Source organism: Macrobrachium nipponense, chromosome 4, assembly GCF_015104395.2.
Source record: "Macrobrachium nipponense isolate FS-2020 chromosome 4, ASM1510439v2, whole genome shotgun sequence".
Taxonomy (NCBI): domain Eukaryota; kingdom Metazoa; phylum Arthropoda; class Malacostraca; order Decapoda; family Palaemonidae; genus Macrobrachium; species Macrobrachium nipponense.
The window spans coordinates 85,524,854-85,543,185 of record NC_061100.1 but is presented as its reverse complement, the minus strand read 5'-3'; positions in this window follow the sequence as shown (position 1 = coordinate 85,543,185).

Below are 18,332 nucleotides of genomic sequence, written 5' to 3'. Positions count from 1 at the left end.
TAGACCGGTGAGTTTTCTTGTGTTTAGGTAAAGCCATAATGGACCTGTGAGTTTCCTTGTGTTTAGGTAAAGCCATAATGGACCTGTGAGTTTTCTTGTGTTTAGGTAAAGCTGTAATAGACCTGTGAATTTTCCTGTGTTTAGATAACGGGACCTACAGCTTTTTGTGGGATCCGAACCACATTGAGAAGTGGATTTCTGTTACCAGAATTAAATTCCTCGGATTTTAAGGTACTGACCTCCCTGTTATGTCAGTAATCTACAGAGAAATGCGTACTCAGAAAATGCGTACAGTTTAGAACAATACGTAGTCGTTAGAAAATTTCGTACTCGTAAAAACACCTACTAATTAGAAAAACACGTACACGTAAAAAATACGTACCCGTTAGAAAAATACGTAATTGCTAGAAAAATACGTACTCGTAAAAGCCACGTACTCGTTAGAAAAATACGTACTCGTAAAAAATACGCATGCGTTAGCAAAAACGTACTTTCTAGGAAAATACGTATTCGTTAGAAAAATGCGTACTTGTAAAAAGCACGCGCTTCTTTAAAAATACGCATTCATAAAAAAATACGTACTCCCTAGAAAAATACGTACTCGTCAGAAAAATATCTCGTAAAAAAAAAAAAAAAAAAAAAAAAAAAAAAAAAAAAAAACTTTGGAAAAACAGAAATGGTAAAATTCTCATGTACAACTTTACTTTCTGTCAGACACTGTTGCCTGTCGAAGTACGAGACGAACCGGTCTTCTTCTTCTTCCTCTTCTTCTTCTTCTTCTTCTTCTTGTTCTTCTTCTTCTTCTGCCACGGTGAATTAAGCCGCGTTCGTGAATCATCTGTCATGCAAATTATGTGCGACCGAGCGTTCTATTGGAGTTATAATTATCGTTCATATTTTACTTGGATCACATACTTCATGGAGATGGATTTTCGGAATGCCATGACTATTACTGCGCGATTGATCGTCCTTCCATCATTCACAGAAGTTATCAGTTCGGGTGGAAGATTTGATATATATATATATATATATATATATATATATATGTATATATATATATATATATATATAAATCCTGGATTAAAGCTAAGGACTATATTTTGGTGGACTGATTCCACACTTATCAGTAGGGAATGACAGGAATTACATTTGCGAAACAGTATATAGTGGGAAGCCCTTAGGCATATATATATATATATAATATATATATATTTCGCAAATGTAACTTCTGTCATTCTGTCACTCACTACTTGCTTGATAAGGGTGAGAATCAGTCCTCCGAAATATAGGCCTTGGCTTTCAACCAGAGTGCTATAATGTCCTTGTATTCTTGAGACGTATCCTGTTTTAACAGAAGAATTTATTTACACACAAAAACACACACACACACACACACATATATATATATATTATCATAAAGATACATTTGCCGATGATTTTGATACAGAAATCACAAGCCCAAACTTTATATTTTACTATATATGAACACAATAAACGTCAAAATCTCTTCGATTATCCGAAATGCAAACTCGCTTGCAAAACGCAAAAATATCTATCAATAAATATTTGTTTACTACAGATAACTCTCTCTCTCTCTCTCTCTCTCTCTCTCTCTCTCTCTCTCTCTCTCTCTCCTCTATCTATATATATATATATATATATATATATATATATATATAATTATAAAAAAGCCCATAAAAACATCTAAATATAGAGAGAAAATACTATATTTCAGAGACTGCTGTCTCCCTCTTCAGGTAGATGAATGAGAAAAGTTACAGAAGAGGTGGTATTTATACCAAGAGATCCATCCACAAGTAAGCCAATTTAGGTCACTCCCACTGATAATCCTCCTTTAATCCTCTTGAGCGTTGATTGGGTGAAATCTTTATCTCTGAGATCTGAATCCCATGCGCCCTTTTCCGTAACTTTTCTCATTCATCTACCTGAAGAGGGAGACAGCAATGTGTGTGTGTGTGTGTGTGTACATACATATACTACATATACATAAAATGAAACTTGTGAACGACCATTGTTTGTCTCTCATTAAACGTAGGCACAGTAATGTTAACAAGTAGGTAGGACTCCCTATCTGCTTTGTGTAGTGACATTTAAAAATTCATTGACGAGACAGTTTTATGTAGCTGACATGAAAAATGGCTCGTGAAAGGATAGAAGCCGCGGGAGCTGCAACTAGCCTATCTAGGGTGGACGTGCAAGGTCTCAGCGTACGTAAACGAGAGCATTAAGTCTTGAGAACAGATCCACAGTTGAAGGACTTCCACCTGAACTACAAACGACAAATCTCCCGATAAAGAAGATTAATGTTAGCGCGACTGAAGCGTTGGGTAAAGAGAGTTACAGTGAAGTCATTCAGTTTTGATGGACGTTTTAAGGAGTGAATGTTCAGAGGTTGTGTTTCGAGGTCCCTAAACGTCATTCTCCATTCTCGCTATGCCTCGGAGTTGCCTATGTAGCGTGCCATTAAAAAAGCAGCCACTAAATGCAGTTAATGTTAAAACTTCTCAGTTCATTGCTATAGTGTACTATACTTGGGTCAGGCAGGTATATACGTGCATATACGTATGTATAAATATATATATATATATATATATATATATATATTATATTAGATAAAGGTATAAGATACGAATGAAAGTGAAAACACTGGAGTAGCTGCAAGATCTTCGACTCACGTCCTTTGTATATATATAATATATTATACTTATATATATATATTATATATATATATATATTATATATATAAATATTATTATATATGTGTGTGTGTGTGGTGTGTGTGTGTGTGTGTATATATATATATTTGTTTGTTTGTACAGAAACACACACATATATGTGTATATAGAAATAATCAACGCAATATCACGTGTGGAACACAAATTTTTTGCTTACATCCAGATGAAACTAGGTCTTTTAATTGAAAGGGAAGGCCGCTTCCAACTAAGCCATTCAAATCATGAAAGAATTTGGAACCTACGTACAACTGTGCTCAAGACTTACCCGGCCAGGCCAACTGCCTCATACCAGCGTGTTTTCCCCAACTTCACGACTCAACAATGACCTGATTGACATTATTTCATTCGAATTATCCCTTTTGAGTGGATATGATCGACACATAATCGTTCTCCTGATTGGTTGCAATTAACCATTTGAAAATTAACGCAATGCATCACATTTTAGGAAGTCGTCACCTCCCTAGAAAGCATTTCAGTTTAAGAACTGAATCCGCATCCGATTATGGCTGAAATCGGGAGGATTTCAGTAAAAGTAAGGTAACGAAATAGAAGATTATTTTCTCTAGAAGTTCGTTGCACTTCCACCTTTTCATCCAAGTTTTGCGACCACCTTCCTCACTATTTTCAAAACCTTTCATTTCTTTACTTGTTCTCGTTGAGGTAACCTAATACCATTTGGAAGAGAGAGTGATTTGTAGTAGGAGGCAGATCTACAAATTCATCGATTTCCACGAATTTAAGAAATTTTCTATTTTGCCATTACATCAGAGAGAGAGAGAGAGAGAGAGAGAGAGAGAGAGAGGAGAGAGAGAGAGAGAGAGAGAGAGAGAGAGAATTGAGTGACGTAAGAAATAATAAAATGAGGACGCGGACGTGTTAGATAGCTTGTTAAGTAAGATAGTAATAAAAAAATAACGAGATGGAATATATCCATTGATTGTTTCAGAAGAAGTAATTGTTTTCACTTTCAACTTTATTCTGCCTTCTTATAGCATTGTGCATAAATTGGCCACATGTCACCCATCCCATGCACTTGCATGACCGAGATATACTATTCATGTTGAGCAAGACTCTGTAACTCAGCACAAAGCATAAGATATTTGGCCACCATAAACGTTGGGGGAAAGCAAAATACATTTCTGACTCGAAAAAACTTTTCGTAATAAACTTAATAGTTTTATGAAGCCGAATATAGCTTCATCAAGAACAATTGTGGGCAATTCACGGCTAATTTTCTGCCAATGCAATGCCGGGCATTCTCCTAACAGACGCTCTATAAGTGCGTTTGTGTTTTTTGCTGACTTGACGATTTCTTCAAAGGAAATAAAACTTCTTGGCATATTTTTTTTCACAATATAATAATATGATATTGTGTGAATGACGTCATAATGTCTGTGGATGACTTTATATAGTTACGGATGGCAATATGCGGATGACTGTATATAAAATCACGTATCCGTTGGATGGCGTCGTGGTTTCTTTGGATGACACCGTGGTTTCTCGGGATAATATCATACATTTTTTGTGTCAGTTGCTAGCATCCATTTCTCCGGATAGCAACATACATTTTGTGGATGACATCATGCTTTTTATGGGTCATGTTGTGTACAAGATAGATGACAGGTTCCACTGTTAGATGTATAGACCTTGTCGTGCACTTCATGGCTATAACCAGAACTAAATGGATCATAAGTTGAAATTGATTTGTATATCACCAAAGCGTAGACTTTATGGGTTTTTCGTTTATATATATAGGAATTAGAAAGGAGACAAGGGGTGAGGAAATAATGGAACCGGGAAAATAAAATATATTTACTTTTCATTTTCAGTTCCCAATTTTTCCCAATTGTTTGTTGACTGGGTTCCGTTTCAGACCACTTATTTATTCCTCATGTGCAAGTATTCCCTCTCCCCCTCACGCTGGTCAGCCGATCGTTTGCTTTCAGTCCATTATTCTCTGAACATTTTCACAGAAAATGTATAACTTTCTCTGTGTACAAAGGTGATGGTGATAGGGCCACTTGCTTAAGAAATTTAGTTTGCCATTGTACGGATATTTGTTTCTTGCTTAAATGTCTGCAGCCTTCCAGAATTTTCACCTTATTTAATAATTGCTCGAAGAAGCGGGTTTTCTCTCGTAAAACTTCGTCGAGATACACAGGTAATGATCTTGAGTTAGTTACGTTTAAATAGAGAATCTTTGCTGTCAGCTCTCGTGGCTGAGCCTTTGCAGTTAGCCAGCGCTGATCTATTTGCTGAGCACCAGCAGCATCTTTGTGATTTTCATCAGGTGTTGCAATGTCACGCTGTCCAATTCCAGGGATCGATTGTTCTTTTTGCTGCAGAATTGTGTAAAACTCCTATTGTGTATTAGGAATGGCGGCGTTCATTAGTTTGAAGAGCTATGCTAATGCTAAGTCTATTCGAAAGTTGTGTGTTGTAAGCAAGCTTAGCGAGTTAATGAATTTTTTGGGGCTTGTTCCTTAGGCATGTGGGCTCATGTTGAATGTCCATCACGTCTCTGCATAAAAAGTAAATTCCACATTGCTGCTCCCAACAGATGATTTCACACTCTCCATCGCATTGGTGACATCTTTATGAACCGATGCTTCGTTTTTGTTTTTGTTCCTTTTGGGATTAAGTTTGATGGATTTAGTCCTTGGAATCCAGTTTTCACGATCATCGTCCGCTTAATTATAAATTTGGATATCTAATTTCTATAAATGCATAAAGAGGCGATTTCAGTTATAGAATCTCCTAGGCAAGTCTTCATTGATTGTAGACAGATGAAGAGAAAAAAATCACCAAGGCTGGAAAACGCCAAATGTAGCAAAATGTTTAAGAATGATGACTTTTTAATTTTTCAAACGGCGCGTGTCTCTCCATAATTCCCAGTCATTTTTATATGCATGTCCGTTAACCATCTAGGGCCGCTTAGTTTTTCCCCTTCTTTTGTTTCTGGCCAAGGTCTTCGTTGTTATTTGGACGGAGTGTCGGATTGCTGGCGGCCAGTCTGACAACACATCCTGTGTCTGAGTGTCGGCGAACAATCTTCGTTCCTTCGAAGATTGCCGGCAATGGCTTCGTCGGTTGTCGCTCGCAGCAGACATGTTTCAAGGAGCCTTTGATCCGCCCCCTTCTTCTCTTCTTTCCTTCCTTCTTTTCATATTTCTCCATATTTTTTTCGTATCGTCCTCCTTCTCTCTTGCATTTTAATCGTTATTCATCCTAGTAATCCTTTATACTTGTATCTGTTCATTTCTCTCTCCTTCCTTCTTTTCATATTTCTTCTATATCTTCTTCGTATCGTCCTCCTCCTCCTCTGTTACCTTTTTATCGTTATTCATCTTAGTAATCCTTAACATTTTTATTGGCTCATTTTATTTCACTTTGGTGTTGTTTCTACGTCTTCCTCGTCATCTTTTTGTTATTCCCTTTTACTCCTCGCCTCTTCTTGCTCCTCTTTACTTCATTTTCTTTCCTCTCACCTCCGCTTTCCTCCTCCCTTTCATGTCTGAAGGTCCCCTGTGCAAGTGTATTAATCATTGGCTAAAATGAATCACGGTAAATCTAGCTAATAACTCCGCAGGGGTATTTCTTTGGAATTTGCAGTTTCCTATAGTATTTTTGTTGCTTATTAAGCATTTACCTTTATTTTTTGGGGCCGACTGTAATTAACCCCCAGGGGCTAGTACTAAACACGGCGAAATATGTTTGACGCCCCAATTCCTGGTGGCTGTCGTATTCGCGGGAACGTTCCATGCAGTCCGTGTGGAGTTATTGCCTAGAATTACCGGAATCGCATGAAGGAAAGAAAACGAACACTTGCTTGGGATCCGTTCTTAGTGTAATCTGATTTTGACAACTTTTATTTGGGAAACTACGAGAAGAAAGCGATTTGGAAAAATTGGTGGTATTATTATTCAGCATTTCTTTTTATGCCAACTAGCCTTCGCAAAACGATGTCGTAGCCGTAGCAGTAGTAATAAAGTAGTAGTAATAGTTGTAGTGGAATGATAATAACATCGATGTTAATTTAAAGAAGGCGAACACCCACAAGACTAACGAATATTTATATTCACTAAGTAATGAGAACGTCTTGTTTGCTCTCCATTCCTCGTACTATTTAAAACTAATTACTGTATACTAAAATTCAATGGGAAGTTTACACTTTTCAACTTTTCTATTTTCAATAAAGCCGTCTGTTAAATTTGGTAAGATAGAAAAAATAATTTGCGGGAGAAACGACTCCGTATTAAGTTTCTGGTTCGGTTTGTTTGTTCGTGTGTGTGTTAGCAGGATTATGCAAGAATTTACGGGTTAGCTTATATGCAAATTTAACCGAAGGTCGTCTTTGTAACTGGCAACAAATCATGAGATTTTGAAAGAGCTCCGAATCTGGGAAGGGACCTTCATTTTTTTGGGAAGTGGGTTCGTGATTGCTCATCTTGTTAATAATGTCTTCAGTTGTGATTTTGAGGATTAGTAGCACAGGAGGGAAACCTGATCTTTGATAAATATCCTTTAGATACATAATTCTCTTATAAGTTCTTTTGGCTGAGAGAGATCCAATCCTCTATTTTCCATTCAGCAGTTCAGATGCGTCTTGGTGACTAAAGGTTTTCCGTGCTCGCTTTATATCTTCCGAGTCATGTTTCGGTGAGATCTCTAAAGTGAACCCCAAAATCCTGGTTTGTAGACGCATGAATTTCAGTTCAACATTTTTTTTTCCATTTCAAACCTTATAAAAAAAATGCTAGCATGAGATAGCCGGTCTTATTTGTATTAATGTTTCTTATATCATTGCTATAAGCAGAAGATAAAGCTGTGTATTCCATTGGCGCTGCAAAAACTACTAAGAAGAGAGAGAGAGAGAGAGAGAGAGAGAGAGAGAGAGAGAGAGAGAGAGAGAGAGAGATCATTATATTGTTGATTGGAAACAAAGGATCCAGCAGCAACCCCAGGCACTGTAGAATCGCAAGCAAATCAGAGCAGATTTTAGCCATGAACGCTAGATGGGGTACACCTGTACTCCGGCGTCTACTCTGAATTCCCTCAAGAAGTATTCAGGAATTAAGTAACCATTATCGTGACCGCAAAGGTCCTGGCTAGGGAGCTTTTGGTGGTAACCGCCTTTGACAGCCAAAATTATCAGTCTCCGCCGCAAATCACAAACTCCGCCTGGACCCCTTCGGTTGTAATTGTACTCTTAAAACCTACTTCTACAACAGAACGTCTTAAAAATCACGTTTTTATATCTGAAAATGTGGGTCAACTTATATTCGTGTCATTTCATAAGCTGAAAGTTCAAGCTGAACTCCTTCAGAGTAAAGTTCACGAAGAACATAAATGGCAAAGGACTGACTACCATTCCGCAGGGCGGTATTTTTGACCCGCAGTGAGTATCTTTAACTGGGGCAACTTTTAAAACCGATCGTAAAAAAATAAATAAATAAATAAAACTCATGCAGATGTAGCACAGTGAAATAGTCTCTCTTTTCTTATATATTTTCGTTCGTGTTGTCGCGTAGAATAACTGAAAATCTGGATAAAGTGACTTTTTTGAGGGTGACGGACCGAGCAGTTCACAGACAGCTCTGCGTGACAACTCTTGAAGAAGCCAGGCAGCCTCGTGGCCTCGCTCCCCTGAAGCACAGGGACACAGTTGACACATACTACGTAACACAGAGACGCCTCAGGACTCGAGCGGTTGTTTTGACACTAATGTGCCCAATTTGGATGTTTAGCCCGTTGTTTCTGCGGTCGGGGATTGTTATTTTGTTGTTTTTCCGTGGAGTGTACGCTTCTTTACCCATTGTTCGTTATCTACAAAGGGGATTCATATTTTAAGAATGGCGGCATAATTGGTATGCTTATGCTCATGGAAAATTGTCAAAAATGTTAGACCACATACACATATGTATGCACACACACAAATATATATATATATATATATATATATATATATATATATATATATATATATATATATATATATATATGAATGATTATCACATCACCGTGATTCATATAAATGATTCGAGCTACAAATGTCCTTTAATATCTAATTCGCTCTACCTCGTAATTAACATATTTTCATATATGTAAACCAAAGGGAAATTTTTTAGTTGATAATAATTTCGTCCTCTTGTGGGTTCGAACCAGCGCCCAGGGGACAGAGAAGAAATCAGGACGTCAGTGTTGTTATCGATTCGGCTAACAAGTGATGTTATAAGTATATACCGATTCCGACCTTACAAATCACCGTCGAACTTCAGGCATTCGTAATTAGAATCGATATCCAACCCCCTATACCATGTTAACAAATTCGAACGTTTGCCGGATATGAATAATATATATAATAATATATATATATATATTATATATATATATATATATATATATATCTATATATATAAATAAAATATATATATATATATATATATATAGATAATAGATATATATTATATTTATAAATATATATATATATATATATATATATATATATATATATATCTGCACTGTCACAAACTTGATATTATGGTTGCCACGCAGATAGTGCAAGTGTCATCAGTTAAGATATTCTATTAAACTGAATTAAATATAACATTTAGACCAAAGGCCAAGCTCTGGGACTTATGAGTTAATTCAGCGTTGAAACGGAAATTTTGAGTAAAAGGTTTGAAAGGTGTAACAGGAGGAAAACCTCATAACAGTTGCACTATGAATCAACTGTTAGGAGAGGGTGGAAAGTAAGGTGGAAGAAAGAGAATATAAACGGGGGTACAGTAAAAGGAGCAAAATGGGGTTGCAGCTAAGGGCCGAAGGAACGCTGCAAATTAACCTTAAGTATTGCCTACAGTTGCACCGCATGAGGTGCGCTGACGGCACTACCCTTCTACGGGGTAGATAATCTATTTCAGGAAGTTTACCAAGATACAGAGGGAAATAATTACTCATAAAACTAAAAAGACTTAAATTTTCGTTGATTAAAGTTTTGTCCATCCTTTGATCGAAGCTCTCTTCCGTGTGCCAAGGTTCGGTCAGACAGATCAAAGCATTAATTGGTTTTATTCTTCAGTTGAATTCCTGTACCTCTTTGCTTCCGATAGAATGATTGCTTTTGATATTATCATAATTATACTATAGTAATTACGACACTGTCGAAGAGAAACTCTCTTAGCCTCCTTAGCAACGAAAAGCCGTTCTAATCAGCTCTCATCATCGTCATCGTCATCAACGTCGTCGTCGTCATGGTTATCGTCGTCTTCGTCGTTGTCATCGTCAGAGTCATCATCGTATTCGTCGTCGTCGTCGTCATCATCATCTTCATCTTCGTCGTCATCGTTATCATCATCGTCGTCGTCATCATCGTCTTCATTGTCATCATTATCATCATCATCACCATCGTCCTCGTCATCACTATAGTCAACATCGTCGTCGTCATAGTTATCATCGTCATCTTCATCATCGTCGTCATCATCATCATCATCATCGACGTCGTTGTCGTCATCATCATCATCATCATCGATGTCGTTGTCGTCATCATTGCCGCCGTCGTCATCGTCGTCATCATCATCATCAACTCATCATCATCAACTCATCATCTTCATCGACGTCGTCGTCGTCACATCATGGTCGTCGTCGTTTTCGTCATCATCATCATCATCATCATCATCGTTATCACATCATCATCATCATCGTCGTCATCATCATGGTCGTCATCATCATCATGATCATCATCATGAATTAAAATCCAGCATCTTTGCACGTCAGCCTGAGACGAACAGGTCTCCTTAATGGGGCGGAAGACAACGCAATTGCGGGTAATGGATGAGACGCAGGCATTTCCCAAAACCTCCCCAATAATAGGCCTATTGTTACGTCAACACAATAGGCTCACTTTCCAAAGAATCTTCTGAGGGTGATGGAATGATTAATGCTTCATTTTTTTTTTAGGTATTGGCTGTTTTCCTTGGCGTGGAACAACCTTGGAAGGATTTGAAAAGTTGGAGCAGATTATTCTTTCAACATTAAACTCCTTTAACTTGTTTAGAAGAAAGATATGTGCAGTTTGGAGAGAGTGAGTTACAAGGAGTTACAAGGGTTAGGATGTCTCCAAGACTTGTTAGTCCATCCGAGGAGACACCGTGTGCTCATTTATCTGTAGGAGCTGGTTTTACTGGGCATTCACAGTGTCCTAATGATTCTGTCCAGCTTTCTTTTAAAGTCTTCCACACTGTTGCTGTTTACAACTTCTGGTGGAAGTTTATTCCATGTGTCACATATCTTGTATGTGAAGAAGTTCCCACAGTAGGATGTGTTGTATCTCTTCAGTTCTATTTTCCATCCACTATATCTTGTCTGGTTTTCGTTTAACGTAGAGAGAGAGAGAGAGAGAGAGAGAGAGAGAGAGAGAGAGAGAGAGAGAGAGAGATCCGGTAAAATTACCATTATCTAGGGAAGTTCGGTATTAAAGCAATCTGAGAGAAGTCTTATTAACGCTTATCAAAGATTTATAGCTGGCCTGGGTCAGAGAGAGAGAGAGAGAGAGAGCCGATGAAATAATTATCATCAAAAGAAATCAGCTATAAAAACGGAAGCAATTTGAGATAAGTCATATTAACGCTTATCAGAGATTTATAGCCGGCTTAGGTCTGAGAGAGAGAGAGGAGAGAGAGAGAGAGAGAGAGAGAGAGAGAGAGAGAGAAGGTGGTCATACAGGCCTGCCGGCATTTTAGTTGTTATTATGTAGATAACCACACCCTTTTATATATATTATATATATATATATATATATATATATATATATATATATATATATATGTGTGTGTGTGTGTGTGTGTGTGTGTGTGTGTGTGTGTGCGCGCGCAAGAACAAAATAATCCTAGATTTGCGGCAAATCCCTTTGAAGTTGACAAACGTCCAAACGCCATTACTTGAATCTGACAGGACTTTATAACCATTGCGCAAAGGACCGCTCTTCGAAACGTCAGCCACTGAAATTGATAACCCGCAAGAGCTGCCGGTCATTCAAACAGCCAAAGTGTTCGTTAAGTAAGCAAATTACTCGAATCCTCGAAGAAGAGTTCCATCAATTACCGTTCACGCTACATCACCAGCTCATGGTGGATGTCGTCATCTCTCCGGTGCATTTGAAATTGCGAATCTAGTCATAATTATTATGGCGGTGGATGCACAAGGCTGGCCTGGATATTGATGTGGTTGGGCGGCGCCGTTTATACGAGCAAAATTACTTCGTAATGCGCATGCTTTGTTTCTGTCGTCTTTGGGAAGATGTCTGGATGAGAGAGAGAGAGAGAGAGAGAGAGAGAGAGAGAGAGAGAGAGAGAGAGAGATGGGTGTGAAGGAAGATGACTGGTTGTTGCCAACTGATAATGACACTCCTACACGTTCGATAATCTCTTTTTGCGGTGTTAACTACTGGTCGACGAGTGTCCAATGATTTTTGCTTTGCGGGAGATGAGAACAAAAGAAAAATTTTTTGGTTTGCTGAAGCGATTTCTTGAGAGATGATGGACCTTTATCTCTGAAGGAGTTAAAAAAAAAATCAGTGAAGTTAATGACGGGGTAATAATTCTTGTTGTAATGGGATCTGTTCATCAAAGCCAAGATAAAGCAAAATATGAATTTAGAAAAAGGGGGGGATGGGGAAATAGCGTATTGAAAGTTATCGTATTTGGCTGCTGTCTTTACTTGTCTGTTGTCTCTGAAAGGTTGATTTTGCGTGGTTAGGCTTTTTCTCATTAATGCCACATTTATCTATTTATTTATTAATTGGTGTCTTTGCCTGGCAGTTAATCGTTAGTACATTTTTACGTTATGTTGCTTGTTGAGAAGTATTTATGTAGTAACATATATATATCTGTGCATATATACACATAAACAAGGATGATATATATATATATATATATATATATATATATAATATATATATATATATATATATATATATATATACTTGACGTGAAATTTTCACATCTATTCTTGAAGAACTCCAGGCCACTATATAAAAGTTACATATAAATCTAAAGATCCTGCTTTTTTTTTCGATTGGTTATTTAAAATTTTCTTTTTTTTTTTATTTCACATCATGGACTGGGGAAATCGCAAATGGTGGGTATCCGCATAACTTCGTTGAGAAATTGGGTCGCAAAATTAGGCGTTTGTGATGCCCATTAGTTTATAAGGAGTAGTTACATTGAAAACCGCACGAGTTATGATAAGTTTAAATATTCATGATTTTCCTTCACTTCCCTCTCTTGGGAGAAAAAGAATGAATAGAGAGAGAGAGAGAGAGAGAGAGAGAGGAGAGAGAGAGAGAGAGAGAGAGACCTACCAAAGACGACCCTGTCGAAACTCCTCTATAGAGACATTCCTGCCAACTGCTTTTCTTAATCAGCTTTAGGAATCTCGTTTGAGTGCCAGCTTTGGAAACCCCCCCCCACCCCCCCCCCCCACCTCCTCTCTCTCCTCTCTCTCTCTCTCTCTCTCTCGTCTCTCTCTCTCTCTCTCTCTCTCTCCTCTCTCTCTCTCTGATCTAATCGGCTGCGATTCCTGTCACCTCTCTGAAGGGATGAAATACCGATGAATAATGAAGTGACCGGCGTAAAATTTGCCAATTGTATCGGGGAGAAGAAAAAACTGGATACTTGTTTCCGCGTGTGGACCGTGTTTCATTGCCTCTATATTATTACGGTAAAGTTACACAGGGGTGATGTAATCCAATTTGTTTGTGTGTACTCAAATATCTTGCCGAGTTATGGATGGCTTTCAGTGGACTTTAATATTACTGGAAATTGAGAGTGAGACATATTTCTCGTGGTGATGATGAATCTGGAAACTTGTTTCTTGTGAACTGGGACAGGTTTCTTGAGGGTGGAACGGGTTTCTTCTTCGTGGTATCTCTCTAGAGTTTGTAAGAAAGCATAATGAACTGGATCTCCAGGTTCCCGGTGTTCGGAATCTTAATTTTCATCCTGATTGTCTCTCCTCATTATGCTAAAGACCGAAAAGGTATAATTTTCTGTGATAATGAAGCCTTGTGAGTAACGATGGAAATGAACTAGATTGCGTGTTATTGCTTCACTGTCATTTGTTGGCAGGAAATGCGTTGCAAAGAAGTATGAGGCATATTTGGTGTCCCTGGTGTCACGTTCAATTGTGTACAACGGCTGGGGACGATATAAACAATATTATTGAAACTTGGGGTGTGTCGAAGCGCTGGACCTCCTCCTACTACGTTCTGGGATAGGTAGTATTTCAGTTTATTGTCTTACGTTAGTGACATTCAGTACAAACACACACACACACATATATATATACATGAGGACGTCTACCATAGCAAGGGTCGGCTCCAAAGGAAATACAACACTTTTGCCACTGCTGCATTTATGTTTTTAGGCCTTTGTACAAATAAATCCACATTTTATATATAAACGTAGGCTAATACGCACTCATAGTCACTCAAGCATGTATATATATATATATATATATATATATATATATATATATATATATATAAATGTATATATTTGACCATATACCTTTCTACCTTTCGAAGCCATATTGGCTTAGAACGGGAGAATTCTCCAACTGTCTCCATATCCGTAGGATGAGGTTGCCAACCCCGTGACTTTTTCCTGATCCCACTTCACGCAGATCCATTTGCATAATAGGTGCAACTGATAAGCGGTATTTTACAAGCGTCCTGACAAAGTGTTTCCCCCCGAATAGCGGGTGGCTCCAGGAAGCTCATCAGCAGTGCATCAAACTCCTTACACATGCTAGCGCCTCAGTGGCGTGGTCGGTTTGGTCTTGGCTTGCCACCTCGGTGGCCGCGAGTTCGATTCACGGGTATTTTATTGAGGGGTCAGAGATGTGTATTTCTGTTGATAAAAGTTCACTCTCGACGTGGTTCGGAAGTCACGTCAAGCCGTTGGAACCGTTGCTGAATAAACACTGGTTCCATGCAACGTAAAAACGCCACACTAACAAACAAACCCCTGGCACATGCTGTTGTATTCATCTCTATTGGTTTCTGTTTCATGACCTCTTACTTATCTGTCGAGTCATCGGTTTCCATATCTTCCTCGCTCATCTTTTAACTCCACAACTACACACTTCTAACTCATCTTTTGTCTTCCATTCTTTCCGCATGAAACTTTATCAAAACTATCTCGTCAATCCTTTCCTGTATGCTGACTTTTTAATCTTTTTTTTTATTTTTTTATTTTTTTTTATTTTATACATATTTACCATGTATTGGCTGTTCACGCAAGCAGGGCATTTTAAACTCTCAGTCTAATTTCTTATTCAGCTTCCATACTTTACCTTTATAAAAGAGAAGTGGTTTACACACACACACACACACACACACACACACACACACACATATATATATATATATATATATATATATATATATATATATATATATATATACAGATTTATATAAATGTACATAAATAAATGGTATGAAGTGTTTTTGCTGCCCACAAAAAAAATGTATATATAAATAATCTATAAAAAGTTCACCTTTCTCTTCCGTAACCTTCTGTAGTACACTTCGTTAAACGGATTGTTTTTCCTCAAGACTGTAAATAACCAAACTAAATCCCGCACTCTTGAGCTTCTGGTTTCTTGATGAGAAAGGCTAATATAATACACGTTTGCCTCGATCGTGAAACCAGTTTCCGAGTAACGAAACTGGTCTTTTCGGACACCGATACGAAACTTGACACTGACACTGAGCGGGTTGTCCTAAATTTCTGGCAATGAGCGAGGAAGAAGAGTTGGCGCATTTGTTTTCCTTCGGATGAAGAATGAAAATCCTCTCCTTTGCCTAATTTACCTTTTTATTGCCAGACTGGAATATATTTTAGCCCTCCGTCTTTCTCCCCTGTGAAAATGGATTTCGTATGACCACTTCTCAAAGTGCGATCAGATTGAAAAGTATAGGTAAACGCAAAAAAAAAGAAAGAAAATAAAAACTAAATCATCTCGTAACCTCAGGTTTACGATGGATCGGCCTCGTTTTAAATAGTCCCATAAAATTTTGCCCGTGAGGTGCCAGAAGCAAGAGAACGGTCAGCAACATTTGCTTTGTTTGCCTGGTGGTGGTGGTGGTGTAAAGTTAGCTCCTTCTGACGTCGGAAAACTGCCACAGAGTCCCCCAGCTTACTTTTCCTTTCGAGGTCTCTCTCTCTCTCCTTCTGGGTCGTCGTTACTTTGTTTCTGTTTGTTCCTTCGCTCTTTCTACGCCTGAATTGGATCTGTTTTACCGCTTTGTGTAAATCATCCGTAGGAAATTAACATTTGTTAATAGGATAAAATTTTAAGATAAGACTACAAGACTGTATTTATTTTTTTTTGGGGGGGGTTTCGTGTCATATCAGCTGCTGTGCTCTGATGGCGAAGGCAAAATCAAACATAATTCCGAAACGTGTCAACATCTGACGTCTTTGAGTTTCGTTTGACTTCTGTTTAGAGGATCATTGCTGACTTTGCGATCGTTTAAGAGTATGGTTTGATATCGTTAGCCTACTCTACAAAGTATAGTGTAGGGAATTCAACCAGGACCTGCTTTACCTATAAAGTGAGAGTGTCTTTAAAAATTTTCTTTTTTTGTGGGGTGGGGGAGAGTCAATTTGGTCACATATAAACCGTCGATAAAGTCACAGTTTCGTTTGGTTTTTCACCGGCTATTTCATGTATCCCTTTATATTCAAAATAACTTATCTCGTAGCAGGCAGAAGAGCTTGTGACTTATATAACATTTCGTATACCTGTGTACTCCACATAAAACTACATATTTTATATCCATCAGTTTACAGCCCCTAATATCTTGGGAAATTAACCCTCCCTGTAATACATTGCTATGTAGTAGAACAGAAGTAAACACGTATATTATTTGAATAAGATTATGCATTGATATATATATATATATATATATATATATATATATATATATATATATATATATATATATATATATATACATGCTGAAAGGTAGTTTCAGATTTCTACAAGACGTCTTGAAAACTACCCAGCTTAAGTACGCAAGACCTTGAACCACTTAGTAAGTGCGTTCGCATGTTTTTGCATACTTGTGTGTGTTTATACGTATATGGACGTGACAACAACCGATATGCCTTTTTTTTTTTTTTTTTATTAAGTTTAGTTTTGAATTTTGTAACACCTGAATTTTAATTGCAAAAGAATGAATTGTAGGAAATGGAGAGACGGACAGGATAACTTGCGTTTTCATTAAAGAAGTCCATTGCAAAATATGTCACGCACATGGAGATTAAGGCTTTTAATGGCTTTGTCTGTCCGTCCGCACTTTTTCTGTCCGCCCTCAGATCTTAAGAACTACTGAGGCTAGATGGCTGCAAATTGGTACGTTGATCATCCACCCTCCAATCATCAAACACACCAAATTGCAGCCATCTAGCCTCAGAAGTTTTTTTTCTATTTAAGGTTAAATTTAACCATGATCGTACGTCTGTCACCTTTATAGTGCCAATAACAGAGGCCGCCAACGGGCCGTGGCTGAAAGTTTCATAGGCTGCTGCTGAGGGTTTCATGGCCCGTAGCTGAAAGTTTCACACAACATTATAAGCTGTGCAGAAAACTGCGCTGAAGAAGCTTTGGCGCATCTTTTACTTGTTGAGTCCTGTAATGGCTGCAAACCAAGACTATATCTACTGTAAATATCTTTAAGACGCCTAGAGAGAGAGAGAGAGAGAGAGAGAGAGAGAGTCCGGTGGGGGGCGTGGGTGAATATACAAATCCATGGTTTTCTTAGTGTGCCCATACTTCATTAAGAAATTTTTTTTTCGGAAGCGGAAGTCAGAGGACAGAATTAACAATAAGAAGGAAAAGCAAAGCCATCTTGAGAGGAAGAGAGAGAGAGAGAGAAGAAGAGAATGGGCGAGAAGGAAAAATGACGGTAATGCAGAGAAAGAAGGATAATTGATATCTACGAGTATAAATAAATGAATAATGGAGAAACAAATAAGCCTAAAGTCCGCGAAGGTAAAAAAGAAGTTGCATTTCAAAATAAAATTAAATTTGATTAGAAAATGATGTTTACAGTAAATAAATAAATAAATGAATGAAGAAATGAAAATAGTCAGTGAAGAGAATCCCGTATCACAGAATAGTCCCGAAAAAAAATCAACCACGATGAAAATCATTAACGGAATGATTAAGAGATTTCTCGTAAGGCACCGGAGGCCGAGAATTGGAGAGGGGGGGGGGGGGGGGGGGGGGGGGGGGGGGGGCGCTTGCGTCGTGAGCAGTGGTCACGAATGGCGAAACCCGAAGCTATAAAAGGCAATGAGAACAAGGGTGCCGCACATTTAGCCTTGAATCGCCGGGAGGAATGTTGCCGATAAATTTATGGCGGCCTCTGAGACGTTTGTCGGTGGGGAACGTTGTCACTTACGACTTGGAAGGCTCGAGAGGAGAGAGAGAGAGAGAGAGAGAGAGAGGGAGAGAGAGAGAGAGGGACGACCTGGCGCTTGGGGGTCTTCGTTGAGCCATTTGTCG